Raw genomic sequence first — 14,709 nt, forward strand, 5'->3', positions numbered from 1 at the left:
GAGAACATCGATTGGCTGCCTCCTGCATGCCCCCCACTGGGGATCAGGCCCACAACCTGGGCCTGTGCCCTGACCAGGAATCGAACCGGTGACCTCTTGGTCCATGGGTTGATGCTCAACCACTGAGTCATACCAGTCAGGTGAGGAGGTCTGACTTCTTAAAGCATTGCCTTCTCTTCGATGTCATCACATACATGGTTTCTTCCTCTCTGCTCCTCAGAGCTCTTCACACCTCCTGGAACTCAAACATTGCCTCCTCATGGAGGCTGTCCTTGAATTCTCGGTTTAGGTGAGCCCTGACTGCCCGCTCACAGCACAGCACTTAAGTGCTTGAAGAAGGAAAGGCTTGGAAAAGATCACAGAGCTAGATATGTGTCGGTCAAGGTCGTGGCTTTCCTACCATATGGTAGGTTCACAATTCTTACTTGTTTCACTAAGAATAAATAAGAAGTCCATGCAGGTGTGGACCGATAATGAATATATGATGAACTAATGATTGATTAATGTGATTCTGTGCACATGAAGTCCATTAAAAAGCTAATGAAAAAAGAGGGCTCAGAAATGAAAACAGAAATGAAAGATGTTACAAATAACACCACAGAAGCACAAAAGAAAAGAGACTACTATGAACAATGATATATCAACAAATTTGACAACCTGGAAGAAATGGAAAAACTCCTAATAAAGTCCTAATACAACCTTCCAACACTGAATCATAAAGAAACATAAAAATCTGAACAGACCAATTACTAGTAAGGAGATTGAATCAGTAATTTAAAAACTCCCTAGAAACAAAAGTTGAGGATCACTGATGAAATCTACCAAAGATTAAAGAAAAATTAATGCCAATCTCTACCAAGAATCAAAGAGGGAATACTTCCAAACTCATTTTCTGGGACCAGCATTGCCCTCATAGTAAAATCAAACAAGGTCACCACAAGACAACAAAATATAGGCGAATATCCTGGATAAACACAGATGTAAAAATTTTCAACAAAATATTTAGCAAACCTTATCCAACAATACATTAAAAAGATCTTACACCACGATCAAGTGGGATTAATTCCAGGGATGCAAGGAGTATTAAACAACTTCAAATTAGCAAAGTAATCAATGTGGTGCATCACATTAATAAAACGAAGGATAAAGTCATATGATCATCTCATCTCAATAGATGCAGAAAAGCATTTTCGAAAATTTGTGCCCATTTATCATAAAAATGCTCAAAGTAGGTATAGCAGGAATGAACCTCAACATAACAAAGGCCGCCCTGGCCGGTTTGGCTCAGCGGTTGGTGCGTCGGCCTGTGGTACAGAGAGACCCGGGTTCGGTTCCCGCTAAGGGCACGTACCTCGGTTGCAGTTTGTCCCCGGCCCTGGTTGGTCGTGCGGGTGGCAGCCACTCGATGTGTCCCTTCACATCGATGTTTCTCCTTCTCTCTCTTCCTCTCTCTCCCTCCCGCTCTGTCTAAACAAAAAATGGAAAAATGTCCTCGGGTGAGGATAAAAAAAAAAAAAAAAAAAAAAAAAAAAAAAAAAAACATAACAAAGGCCATATATGAAAGCCCACAGCCAACATCACACTCAATGATGAAAAGCTGAAAGCTTTTTCTTTAGATTAGGAACAAGACAAGAATGCCCACTCTCATCACTTTTATTCAATGTGGTAATGGAAGTCCTAGCCAGAGCAATTAGGCAAGAAAATGATATAGAAGACATGCAAATTGGAAAGGAAGAAGTACAACAGTCACTATTTGCAGAAGATATGATACTATATATAAAAACTCCTAAAGACTCCACACAAAGAAAATTGTTAGAACTAATAAATGAATTCAGTAAAGTGGCAAACTACAAAAATCAATATACAGAAATTTGTTGAATTTTTATATATTAACAATGAATTATCAGAGAGAAATTGAGAAAGCAACCGTATTTACAGCTGCATCAAAAAAAAAAAAAAAAAAAAGCCCTGGCCGGTTTGGCTCAGTGGTTAAAGCGTCAGCCTGCGGTACAGAGAGACCCGGGTTCGGTTCCCGCTAAGGGCACGTACCTTGGTTGCAGTTTGTCCCCGGCCCTGGTTGGTCGTGCGGGTGGCAGCCACTCGATGTGTCCCTTCACGTCGATGTTTCTCTCCCTCTCTCTCCCTCCCGCTCTATCTAAACAAAAAATGGAAAAATGTCCTCGGGTGAGGATAAAAAAAAAAAAAAAATAGCCCTGGCTGGTTTGGCTCAGCATTTAGACCCACAGCCCTCGACCAAAGGGTCATGGGTTCAATTCCACGGTCAAGGGCACATACATGGGTTCCAGGTTTGTTCCCCAGCCCAGGTCAGGGGTGTGCAGGAGGCAACCAGTCAATGTGTCTCTCCATGTTGGTGTTTTCCCTCCCAATCTAAAAATCAATGGGAAAATATTCTCAGCTGAAGATTAACAAACAAAAAACACACAAAACAGACAAACAAAAAACCCAAGGGATACATTTAACCAAGAAGCGAAAGACCTGTACACTAAAAACTAAGACACTGATGAAAGAAATTGGAGACACAAATAAATGGAAAGACATTCTGTGCTCATGGATTGGAAGAATTAACATTGTTAAAATGTCCATTCTACTCAAAGGAATTGCAATAGAATCTGTAGATTGCTATCAAAATTTCAGCCTGGCTGGTGCGGCTCAGGGGATTGAGCATTGTTCTGTGGACTGAGAGGTCCCAGTTTGATTCCTGGTCAGGGTACATGCCCGGGTTACAGGCTCTATCTTCAGTTTGGAGCATGCAGGAGGCAACTGATTGATGTTTCTCTCCAACACCAATGTTTCTCTCTCTTTCTCTCTCTCTCCTCCTTTCCTCTTTCTAAAAAAAATAAAAAATAAAAATAAAAAATCAATGAAAACATTTTTTAAAAAATAGAAAAAAATTCCAAAGGCTTTTTTTTTTTTTTCCACAGAAAGAAACCAAACAATTCTAAAATTTATACATAGCCACAAGGACTCCAAATAGCCAAAGCAATCTTGAGAAAGAACAAAGCTGGAAGAATCATGCTTCCTGATTTTAAACTATATTACAAAGTGATAGTAATCAAAGCAGCTTGGTATTGGCACAAAAACAGACACATAGATCAATGGAACAGAATAGAGCCCAGAAATAAACTCACATGTATATGATCAATTTATGATAAAGGAGCCAAGAATATACAATGGGGAAAGGACAGTCTGTCTCTTCAATAAATGGTGTTGGGAAAACTGGACAGTCACATGCAAAACAATGAAACTGGACCACTATCTTAAACAATACATAAAAATTAACTCAAAATGGATTAAAGATGTAAATATAAGACCTGAAATCACAAAATCCTAGAATAAAATACTGGTAAGCTCCTTGATATCAGTCTTGGTTAATTTTTTGTGGCTTTGACACCAAAATCAAAACCAACTAAAACAAATTATATATTTTGGATGTTAACCCCTTATTAGATATATAAAAAGCTTATACAACTCAACAGCAAAACAAACAAACAAAAATATAACAATGATTGAAAATGAGCACAAGGTCTGATAGGCATTTTTCCAAAGAAGATATACATATGGCCAACATGTACATGAAAAGATGCTCAAACAAACAAAAATATAACAATGATTGAAAATGAGCACAAGGTCTGATAGGCATTTTTCCAAAGAAGATATACATATGGCCAACATGTACATGAAAAGATGCTCAATACCTATTAATAAAATAAATGCAAATAAAAAACAAGAAAATATCATTTCACACCTGTTATGTTAGAATGGCTATTATAAAAAAGACAAGAAATCACAAGTGTTGGTGAGGATGTAGAGCTAAGGGTGCATTTGCATTGCTGTGGGAATGTAAACTAGAAAGGCTATGGAACACTGTATGGAGGCTCCTCAAAAAATTAAAAATAGGTCTACCATTGAATCCAGCAACTCCACCTCTGGGTATTTATCCAAAAAAGGAAAACTAACAAAAAGATACATACTCCCCTATGTTTATTGCAGCTCTATTTACAGTAGCTGAGATATGAAAACAACCAAAATGCCCATCAATGAAAGAATGTGTATCACACTCATATATACATATACATATACAATTAAATATTTAGCCAAAAGAAAGAAGGAAATCTTGCCATTTGCAACAACACAGATGGAACTTGAACATAATTCTAAGTAAAAATAACTGCGAGGAAGACAGTTATCAAATACCCTATGATCTCACATGTGAGATCTGAAAAACAAAAACAAGCTTATAGATTCAGAGAACAGGATGGTGGTTGCCAGAGGCAGGGGTTTGGCCATGAGGGAAATGGGTGAAGAATGTCCAAAGGTACAAAGTTATAAAGTCAGTCACAGGGATGTAACACACAGCATGGCGACTATAGTTAACAATATTGTATTGCATATTTGAAAGTTCACTAAGTGAGTAGATCTTAAAAATTCTATCACAAGGGAAATAATGTTTCCTTGTGGGGTGATGGATGTTAACAAAACTTGTGGTAATCATTTTGCAATATATGTACAAGTAAGGAATCACTGTGTTGTATACCTGAAAGTAACAATGTTGTCTGTCTGTCAAAAACACCTCAATTAAAAAGCTCTTGAAGGTTCATTATTAAGTGTTCTGAACACCTTATTGCTTAGCTGTGTGTTAATAATGAGGTGGGGTATGGAAGACAGGAATTTGCACTTGTCTTAAAAATTGCAGCCCATTTGATAGAGATGAGAGGGGGGAATGAGAATGGTAAGTAAGGTAAGAGCTAAAATACAAAGCAGCAATTGAAGCCTGCACTGAAATCCAGAGTGCTTAGCACTAAGAGGAAACACGTTTTCTTGAAACTTCACTGAAGAGATTAAATGTAATATGGGTATTGCAGTATTTTTTCACTTGTTGAAATGCTTCAATGCTCGTATTAAATGACATAAACAAACAAAAAAATGGTTTAGAGACAGGAAAGACAGTGACTGGCAGGAACATGAGGGAGGAACGAGGAAAAGCCCTTCTAGGGAATTTGGACGGGTTCCATTGTAGGCCTTGGGGAATCCATAAAGTCAAGATGGCAGAGTAGGTAAACATTGTGCTTACCTCCTTCCACGACAACAAAGTTACAACGAAAGTATAGAACAACCATCACTGAGGACCACTAGGAGACTGACTAGACAGAAGTCATATAATTAAGGATATAAACCATATTGAGATTGGTGGGAGGGGTGGAGACCCAGAACAGGCAGGTCTTGGTTTAAAAAACGAGAGGGCCCTGGCCAGTTTTTCTCAGTGGTTAGAGCATTGGCCTGTGGACCAGAGAGTCCCAGGTTTGGTCCCCACTGGTGGCAAGTACCTCGGTTGCAGTTTGTCCCCAGCCCCAGTTGGGGTTGTGTGGGTGGCAACCAGTCGATGTGTCTCTCTCACATTGATGTTTCTCTCTCTCTCTTCCCCGCTCTTTTCCTCCAGCTCTATCTGAGGATAAATGCAAAAGTGTCCTTGGGTAAGGATAAAAAAAAAAAGGAGAGAGAGAGAGAGGAAGGGGGGAAACCAAGCCCAGGTGAGAAGCCAGTGGTTTTATTTGGAGGGGAGAGAAGGATTGGGGTGGGAGGGGGCAGAAGGGTAAGCAAAAAGCTTCTTTGAGCCATCCTTCCCTGCAGGAGGGCCTCCACTCTTCCTGCTTTGGCTTTTTTTCCACCTAGAGGCCATGCTGCAAAAGGAAAACCTCCCAATTCCAGCCCCCAGTTGTGAGGGCCTTTCAGCACTTGGATGAGCACAGACCCACAGACCCCTCTGTGTATTTTGTCTTCTTTAGACACACACACACACACACACACACACACACAGGCCCACAGATAGATGGGCAGACACACCTGGAGCCCCCACCCCCCTGCATCCTGCATAGGAAGCACAGGCCCCCTGTCTGAGCCCCTCCCCTGCTGCATGCATCTCTGTGGAGCATCTCTGTTCTTTTTGATAACTTCAGAATGAAGTCTCATTGCATTGGGGTGGGGGAGAAAAGAATATCTTGGCTGCTGAGGGAGTCTCCCTGAAGAGCAAGGAGTCCTAGCCGCACCCTGGCTCCCCAACGCAGGGCTCCATTGCAGGGCAGAGAAGTCTCATAACATCTGGCTGTGAAAATGAGCCAGGACTGCAGCTGTTGGAGACCTAGGCACTGCAGGTCTTAAAGGGCCTGCACACAAACTCAATCAAATTCACTCACTCTGAGCTCCAGTGCTGGGGCGGCAGCTCAAAAAGCACCAGGGACATATGGGGAGGAGCTGAATTGACCGGCTTCAGGGCAAGGACTGGAGGGACAGGGATCAGGGCAGCTCTGCCTGGGGACCGAAGTGCTGGCAGACACCATTGTTTCTTTGCTGAGCCTTCCTCTGGCCTGTGGGCAGGCACAGGTGAGCACCAAATCGGAGTTCTCCATTAACTTGGCTCACACTGTTCACCCTGCCCTGGAGATTCCCTGAGACCCCAACCACCTCATGTGCCCCAAACCTCTTCTAGCAGCTTTTTCACACAAGCAGCCTTCTTTGGTTCACACTGCAGACTTTGTAAACCTTTGAGAAATTTTAGAAAACTCCCAAAATAGCTGGCCTCAGTTTGCCCCATACCTTTTTCAAAGTGGTCCCAAACCCGGCACTAGTAGCAGCCGGCTTTGGTTTGCAGCCTCACCTCTTTGGGTGCCTCCAAGCCGAGCACAGGTGGCAACCAACTGCAGATCACTTTGTAGCACCTACCAGGTGGCTCTGGGCCAGCAGCTGAACTAGGCCTGCACCACAGTCCCTCCCAAGAGGCCCCAGAACTAACACACATAGGTGGTGTCAGGCTTCAGACCACCTCAGAATACCACCCAACCACCTCCACAAACGACACACCCAAAGCCCTGATTCAACAGGCACCAGAGCCCCTCAAAAGCAAATCCCACTCCGTGGAGTGGTCCCATGTAGTCATGGCCATTCCTCACAGCCAGTGAGCCTGAGAGTCGATCCCACCTGCTGACGTGCCAACAGTAATCAAGGCTCAACTACAACAGGAGTACACACAACCCACACATGGAGCAAATCTGGGGTATCCAGCTCATGTGACCAGAAAGAGGGCAGCACTGGGCCCCATATGACACCTACCACATGAGGCCACCTTGCCAAGTAGTAGATCTACCTAATACACAGAAACAAGCACAGGGCGGCATCCAAAATGAGAAGAAGAAACATGTCCCAAATAAAAGAATAGGACAAAACTCCAGAAAAAGAACTAAATAAAATGGAGACAAGCAATGTACTAGTTGCAGAGTTCAAAATACTGGTTATAGAACACTTAATGATCCTAGGGAAAGAGTAAACTCAGTGAGAACGTTAACAAAGCGATAAGAAATATAAAAATGGAGAGAAGACATAAAAAAGAACCAGTCAGAAATGGACACTCCACTGACTGAAATGAAGAATACCTCAGAGGGAATCAGTAGGTTAGATGAAGCGGATGATCACTGACCTGGAAGACAAGGAGCAAAGAACACCCAATCAGAACAGCAAAACGAAAAAAAAAATTTAATGAAAGTTTAAGGTACCTCTGGGGCAACATCAAACATACTAACATCCACATCATAAGAGTACTGGAAAGAGGATAGAGAGCAAGGGTTGAAAACGGATTTGAAGAAATAATGACAGAAAACTTCCGTAACCTGCAGTAGGAAATAGATACACAAGTTCAGGAAGCACAGAGGGTCCCAGACAAGATGAACCCACAGAGGCCCACACCAAGACACATCATAATTAAAATGACAAAGAAAGCATCTTAAAAGTAGAAAGTGAGTAGAAGGGAGTTCCTATCAAACTGTGAGCTGATTTCTTAACAGAAATTTTGCAGGACAGAAGCGATGAAAAGCGAGTACCTACAACCAAGATTACTCTACCCAGCATGGCTATCATTCACAATAGAAGGAGAGAAAAAGAGTTTCCCAGACAAGAAAAACACTAAAGGAGTTCATTTCAGTATCACAAGAACTGTTAATGGCATTTCTCTATGAAGAAAAGATTTAAAAAATAAGAAAATATAGGAAAGAAAAAAATTCCTGACAAAGGCAAACACATAACCTTGGATGGTGTGGCTCAGTTGGCTGGCATTGTCCCAAAGGGCTGCTGGTTCAATTCCTGCTCAGGGCACATGCCCAGGTTGCAGGCTTGATCCCCAGTGGGAGTGTGCAGGAGGCAGCTGATCAATGTGGTGCTCTCACATGGATGTTCTTCTCTCTCATTCTCCCTCTCCCTTTCTTTCTCTAAAAAATGAATAAAAAATTATTAAAAGGCAAACATAATAAAAGCAGTGGATCAATCAATAATAAAGCTGATATAAATGTTAAAAGGCAAAAGTAGGAAGATCATGTGTAATTACAATAAATCAAGGAATACACACAATAGAATAAAATAATGACAGAACAAATGTAGAGGGAGTGATTTTAGAATGTGTTCAGACTTAATTATCAACTTAAAATAGACTGCTATAAACATAGCTTGGTGTATAGGAATCACAAACCAAAAATGTACAAGAGATATATAAGAAATAAAGAGAAAAAATCCAAATAGAACACTATAGAAAGTCATCAACATATAAGAGAACAAGAAAATAAAGGAACAGCGAAGAACTACAAAACCTATCAGAAAACAATACAATGGCAATAACTACATACCTACCAATAATTACTTTAAATGTAAATGGACTAAATGCGCCAATCAAAAGACATAGGCTAAATGAATTTAGCAGGAACCAAACCCTGGTCTCTCTGGACTGCAGGTCAACGCTCTAACCGCTGAACCAAACCAGCCAGGGCATAAATCTAAATGAATTTAAAAACAACATCCAGCAACAAAAGGAAGACAAAGAGTCCAATTAAAAAATGGGCAGAGGACCTAAATAGACACCTCTCCAAATAGCACATACAAATGGCCAAGAGATATATGAAAAAATGTTCAATGTCACTAATCACAAAGATGCAAATTAAAATGACTGTGAGGTATCACCTCACACCTGTCAGAATGGCTGCCATCAACAAATCATCAAAGAACAAGTGCTGACGAGGGTGTGGAGAAAAGGGGACTCTAGTACACTGCTGGTAGGAATGCAGACTGGTGCAGCCACTATGGAAAACCATATGGTGTTTCCTCAAAAAGTTAAATATTGAACTGCCATTTGACCCAGTGATCTCACTTCTAGGAATATATCCTAAGAAGCCTGAAACACCAATCAGAAAGAATATATGCACTCCTATGTTCATAGCAGCACTATTTACAATTGCTAAGATCTGGAAACAGCCCAAGTGTCCATCAATAGATGAGTAGATAAAAAAGCTGTGGTACATACACAATGGAACATTATGCAGATATAAGAAAGAGATCTCTTATCCTTTGAAATGACATGGAGGGACCTGGCGAGCACTATGCTAAGTGAAATAAGCCAATCAGAGAAAGACAAATACCATACGATCTCACTTATTTGTGGAGTATAATGAATAAAATAAGCTGAAGAACAAAATAGACCCAGAGACATAGAAAGAAGTAAGGTTCAGACTGACAGACCTCAGAGGTGGGAGGGGGCGGGGAGAGGGATGAGATAAACCAAAGAACTTACATGCATGTATGCACAACCAATGGACATAGACAACAATGCTGGGGTGGGGGTGGGGGATCAGGAGGAGGGTATCTGGGGGAGAGGGGGAGAAGAAACATCTGTAAAAAAAATAAATTAATAAAAGTTGCAAAAAAATAAAATAAGGGATGTAATAACAACCAAAAAAGGACATTTCATTATGATAAAAAGATCAATCCAACATGAGGACATAACTTGCAATAAATATCTACTCACTCAAATATCTACTACTCACCTACCTATTTAGGTAGGGCCACCTAAATAGATAGAGCAAACACTGATGAACATCAAAGAAGAGATAAGCAGTGATATAGTCATAGCAGGGGAGTTTAACACCACATTGACATCAATGGATAAATCATCCAGACAGAAAACCAACAAGGGAACAGGGGCCTTAAATGACACATTAGACTAGATGAACTTAATTGATACTTTTAGGACATTTCACCCAAAAGCAGAATATATATTTATCTCAAGTGCACATAAAACATTTTCCAGGATAGACCGCATGTTACGCCACAAAACAAGTATCAACAAATTTAAGAAGATTGAAATCATATCACACATCTTCTCTGATCGCATGGTATGAAACTAGAAATCAATGACAAAAACATTGAAAAACACACAAACACATGGAGGCTAAATAACATGCTACTAAACAATGAATGGGTTAACAATGAGATCAAGGAAGAAATTAAAAGATACCTTGAGACAAATGCAAATAAAAACATAATGAACTAAAATTTATGGGACACAGCTGAAGCAGTTCTAAGAGGGAAATTTATAGCAATGTAGACCTACCTCAAGAAATAAAAATCAGAAATAAACAATCCAACCTTACACCTAAAGGAATTTGAAAAAGAACAAAGAAAGCCCAAAGTGAGTAGAAGGAAGGAAACAAAGATCAGAGCTGAGATAAATGAGAGTTTAAAACAAAAAACAATAGAAAAACAATGAAATTAAGAGCTGGTTCTTTGAAAAGATAAACAAAATTGATAAGCCTTTAGCCCAACTCATCAAGAAAAAGGAGGACCCAGATAGGTAAATTCAGAAATAAAAGGGGAGAAGTAAAAATCGACCACCACAAAGACACAAAGGATTATAAGGAAATACTGCAGTTATATGCCAATAAATTGGACAGCTTGGAAGAAATGGATACATTCCTAGAAACACATAATCTTCCAAGGCTGAATCAAGAGACAGAAAATCTGAACAGACCGATAACAACTAAAGAAATCAAATCAGTAATAAAACTCCCAAAAAACAAAAACCCTGGACCATTAGTTTCACAGGCCTTTCATCAAACATTTAAAGAATTAGTACCTATCCCTCAGAAACTATTTAAAAAATTGAAGATGGAAGGCTCCACAACTCATTTACAAGGCCAGCATTACCTCCATACCAAAACCAAAGACACCACAAAAGAATAAAATTATAGGCCAATATCCCTGATGAACATAGATGCAAAAGGCCTCAACAATATATTAGCAAACTGAATTCAGCAATACATGAAAAAGATCATATACCATGAACAAGTGGGATTTATTCCTGGGGTACAAAGCTGGTTTAATATCAGTAAATCAATTAGCATGATATACCACATGAATAAAATGAAGCATACAAATCATAGGACCATATCAGTAGATGCTAAAAAAGCATTTGACAAAATCCAACACCCATTACAATAAAAAAAGAACTCTCAGCAATTTGGGGTAGAGGGAATGTACCTCAACATAATAAAGGCCATATATGACAAAGCAACACCTAACATCATACTCAATGGTAAAAAACTGAAAGCTTTGTCTTTAAGATCAGGAACAAGACAAGGCTGTCATACATTCAACACCAAAAAAAAGTCTAGAAATAAACCCATATTATATAGTCAATTAATCTATGACAAAGGAGGCAAGAATATACCTCCTTTGGGGTAAAGACAGTTTCTTCAAAAAAACAGTGTTGCAAAATTGGACAGACATAAGCAAAAAATAAGCAATCATTTTCTTACACCAAATACAAGAATAAACTCAAAATGGATTAAAGATCTAAAACCATAAAACTTCTAGAAGAAAACATAGGCAGTAAACTCTTTGACATGGCTTTTAGTCATATTTTTTGAATATGTCTCATTGAGCAAGAGAAACAAAAGAGAAAAATATACAAATGAGATGACATCAAACTAAAGAGTTTTTTGCACAGCAAAGAAAACCATCAACAAAATAAAAGACAGCCTACTGAATGGGAGAAGATATTTGCTAATGATTATCTGACAAGGAGTTACTATCAAAAATATATAAGAACTCATACAACTTAACACACACACAAAATAAACCCCCCCAAACAATGCAATTAAAAAAGGGGCAAAGGACCAGAATAGACAATTGTCCAAAGAGGACATACAGATGACCAACAGCCATATGAAAACATGTTCAACATCAGTAATCATCAGGGAAATGAAAATCAAAACCACAATGATGTACCACCTCACACCTGTCAGGATGCCTAGTATGACAAAGTCAAGAAATAAGTGTTGACAAGGATGTGGAGAAAAGGGAACCCTTGTGCACTGTTGGTGGGAATGTAAATTGGTGCAACCACTATGGAAAACCCTATGGAGGTTCCTAAAAAAAAAGCAAGCCCTGGCCAGTTTGGCTCATCTGTTGGAGCATCAGCCCGCTGACTGAAGAACTGTGGGTTCCATTCCTGGTCAAGAGCATGTACCTCAGTTGTGGGTTCAATACCTGGTCGGTGTAGTGTGAGAGGCAACCAATTGATATGTATCTCTCACATTGATGTTTCTTCCTCCCTCCAAATCTATCTGGAAAAAAAAAAATCAATGGAAAAATATCCAAACATCAATTCAAAAAGTATATGAACCCTTATGTTCACTGCAGTGTTCTGTACAGTAGCCAAGATATGGACGCAGCCTAAGCACCCATCAACAGACAAAACGATGAAGATGTGGTACATATACACAACAGAATATTAGTCAGCCACAAAACAGAATAAAATCTTGCCATTTACAACAAGATGGGCCTAGAGGATATTATGCAAAGTGAAATAAGTCGGACAGAGAAATAAGATGTACAAATCGCCAGTTTTAAAAACAGTCGTGGGAATGTCAAGTACAGCATAAGTCAATATTATTGTAATAACTATGTATGGTGTCAGATGGGTACTAGACCTATCAGGGAGATCCCTTCATGAGGTTTAATCACTATGTTGTACACTCAAAACTAATATAGTATGTCAACCATAATTGAAAAATAAAGACAAAAAAAATAAAAAGATTTTGAACAAGGATATAGTGCTGAGCAGTCCGGTACTGCTTAGTCCCGGTAGCAGAGGGGCAGGATTTGGTGTCTGTAAAGATGAAAAGTGATCAGAGGAGGCGTTAAGGTCATAAAGGAACAGAGGAGGAAGGGCTTCCAGAGGGAGAATGAAGAACTTTCTGATGAACAGAGGAAAAGAGTCCATCCCGGAAGTGATAGCAGTGTGGTTGGAAAAAGCAACAGGGAGACTGGGTGTATGTGTGTAGGGAAGGGGGTGTGTGTCCAAAAGGACCCCAAGTTTATACAGAAAGTCCAACTGGAAAAAAAGTGATGTGTTTGAAGCAAACAGCGTTTACCTGGAAGTGCCCAGCTAGAAGCTAAAAATGCAAGGAAAATTTGATTTTTATTTTATCCTCACCTGAGGATATTATTCTATTTATCTTCAGATAGAATGGGAGGGGGAGAGGGGGAGAGAGAGAGAAACATCGATGTAAGAGGGACATGTCGACTGGTTGCCTCCTGCACCACCCCAACCAGGGCCGGGGATGAACCGCAACCAAGGTGCGTGTGCTTGGCCAAAATCGAACATGTGACTCATTGGTCCGCGGGCTGACGTTCTAACTGCTGAGCTAAACCAGCCAGGGTGCAAGAAAAACTTTAGAAGATAATTGCAAACATATTATCAGTCCAAGTAGGCAAGGCAGGGATAGGTTATGAGGCATAAATCTGAGGGACCCAATGCTTTAGAGGCTGATGGGTAAGAATAACTAGAAAATGTATTTAACCCAGGAATGCGAGAGTGCCTTGAACTGTCACGTTGATCAGTGCTACACCATGTTCATCATCTTCCTCTTATGAGCACAGAATACTTAGTTTGTGGAACAAACATCCACATGCTAAAAACAATGACAAGATTACCACATGGGAAAACGATTTCTTCCTCTTGTGTATAGATATTCGAGTCAAAACACTCCCCAAAACTGGAAAGTTGCATCACTCAGCACCAGCAGGGCTACTCTCCTTTAGGATATTGGTTTTTATTTTATTGTTATTATTATTATTATTATTATTATCATCATCATCATCATTTTTTTTCCACAGAGGATTAAAATAGGTGTGTCTATGCTTAGTTTACTCAATGAACTTGAGAGAGTCTAGGTTAAGTAGTGGTCTGAGCAAAGGCTTTATTAACTCCTCCCTCTAAAATGCTAAAGTGAGCCCTGGCTGGTTTTGCTCAGTGGTTAGAGCATCAGCCCACGGACCAGAGAGTCCGGGATTCAGTTCCTGCTAAGGGCATGTGCCTCAGTTGCGGTTGTCCTCGGCCCCGATTGGGGTCATGCAGGTGGCAGCCAGTCAATGTCTCTCTCTAGCATTGAGGTTTCTCTCTCTCTCTTCCTCCCTCTCTCCCTCTCACTCTATCTGAAAATAAATGCAAAAGTGTCCTCGGGTGAGGATAAAATAAATAAAATAAAATAAAATAAAATAAAATAAAATAAAATAAAATAAAATAAAATAAAATAAAATAAAATGCTAAAGTGATTTTTAAAAAAATGCTCAAAGAAAAGAAAGCCATCAACAGACCGGAAATCAAGGGGATTCCTGGCAGAGAGAAGACAACTATCACTACCGTACACTAACGTATACAATTAGCCAAGAAAAAAAAAGGTGAGATATAAATGTTGGGAAAGAAACGTTAGAACTGAGAGTTCAAAAATAGATTGAGAATCTGTATTAAATTTCTTTTTATGGCAGCAATACCCAAATAATAAATGTAACCATGAAAATTGATTCTCTGACTCA

This window comes from Molossus molossus, unplaced genomic scaffold (assembly GCF_014108415.1).
Source record: "Molossus molossus isolate mMolMol1 unplaced genomic scaffold, mMolMol1.p scaffold_m16_p_1, whole genome shotgun sequence".
NCBI classification, from domain to species: Eukaryota; Metazoa; Chordata; class Mammalia; order Chiroptera; family Molossidae; genus Molossus; species Molossus molossus.